Below are 1,732 nucleotides of genomic sequence, written 5' to 3'. Positions count from 1 at the left end.
AAGCTCTGGCTCTTGGTTTAACGGCACAGTTCTCACATCTGGAGGCTGCAACTTTGAGACTGATTCCAACTTTTCCCCTTTCTGTACTTGTGTTTGTGGTGAGAGCTCAGGGGGTTTCATGCACTGCCCCTGGAGATCAGAACTGGTCTCCACATATTTTTCATCATAGACTTTTGGTTCTTTGGTCACGTCTTTCGTATGTAACGTGGACTTTAAGCCCACAGGTATGATACTTTGATATTGTGACCCAGTATTTGTCACTACAGATTTCCTACTTTGGAACCCGGGTCCCGGTATCCACTGCGCCGACCTTATACTTCCAAGCTCTGGTTCTTTATTTAACTCCACAGTTTTCACATCTGGAGGTTGTAAGTTTGAGGGCGACTCCAATGTTTCCCTTTTTTGCAACTGTGGTTCTTGGGACAACTCAGGCGATTCCATGTTCTGCGACTGTGGTTGCCCCATGCCAAACTTGATATATTTTTTATCCTGGACTTTTGGTCCAGGAGGAAATCCAGATGACTCCACCTCTCTCATATGGAACACAGGGTCCATATGTTTGACATCTCGATATTGTGACCCAGGATGCGTCACTGCAGATTTCCTACTTTGGAACCCTGGTCCTGGTATCCACTGAGCAGATCTCATACCTTTACGCGCTGCATCTTGGTTAAATGACTTCATTTTAACATCTTTATGTTGTAGTGGTGAGGCTGATTTCAAAGTTTCTCTTTTTTGTGACTGGAATCCTGAAGACAACTCCAGAGTTTCCACACTCTCTCTTTTTGTATCTTGAGATTTTGACCCTAGAATAAATTCATGTGACTTCACGTCTCTCAACTCGAGTATAGCTTTTAACTCTGCTCTTTGAACATCTGGAGATTGTAATCCTCCAGAGAAGTCTGTAGATTTTGCACTTTGAAGCTGTGGTCTCAGGATAAACTGCACAGATGTCTCACTTTTATTCTCTAATTCGGGGCCTACTGCCATGGTTTTTTGGTCTTGAAACTGATGTCTCAGTCTCAAAGTTGTCTTCAAAGGTTTCCCTTTGTGGGTTTGTGGTCTTATGCTCAATTGAACAGATTTGATGTTTTTCAGCTGTGGTTCATCATTGAGCATTCTAGGTTTTGTGTCTGCTTTGGGAGTCACTTTTAATAATTCCGTACCATACTGCTGTAGTTCAGCAAATTTTATACTTTCAGATTTTGACTCTGAAATTATTTCCAAGGATGTTGAATCTTCTGAATCGAGCACTGTCTTTGACTGTTCTAAATCCACATTTCGTTGATTTGGTGGGACTGTTTCAGATTTGTCACCCTCCTGTTCTGGTGTAGGAGTTATGTCCACATCTGCCGTTCCTGGAAACCTTAGGGGTAAATGCAGGTACTTTTCCCCTTGAAACACATCTTGTCTTTTGGTTTCTTTCACACTTTTTACCAGCTCTGCATCTGGGATGAATTCTGCAATTGTTGACACGCATTTCACATTTTCTTTTGGAGGCCCTGAGGCAGTGTCTGTATTTTTCACACCCTCTATCAGTGCCTCCAGGGTCAGTTCCTCAGAACCTAAGCCTTTGAGCTTGGACTCTGGAGTCCACTTCACAGGTTCCACATCTTTAGATTGTGATCCTCGGATCAATTTTGAAGAGTTTATGCCTTGGAAGTGCGGACCTTTGATCAACTCAGAACATTGTGTCTGTGACTCCGAGGTTGATTTATTAAAAACTGGTAGT

At 42.7% G+C, this 1,732-nt stretch overlaps 1 pseudogene; it reads right to left on the bottom strand.

The window, feature by feature from the left end:
* LOC102857578 overlaps positions 1–1,732 on the bottom strand; it is a 55,854-nt pseudogene that overhangs the window by 41,827 nt on the left and 12,295 nt on the right.

The sequence above is a fragment of the Elephantulus edwardii genome, unplaced genomic scaffold, assembly GCF_000299155.1.
Source record: "Elephantulus edwardii isolate Elephantulus edwardi_28Jun2011 unplaced genomic scaffold, EleEdw1.0 scaffold00009, whole genome shotgun sequence".
Classification (NCBI taxonomy): Eukaryota; Metazoa; Chordata; class Mammalia; order Macroscelidea; family Macroscelididae; genus Elephantulus; species Elephantulus edwardii.
This window is presented reverse-complemented; position numbering and strand designations above follow the sequence as displayed.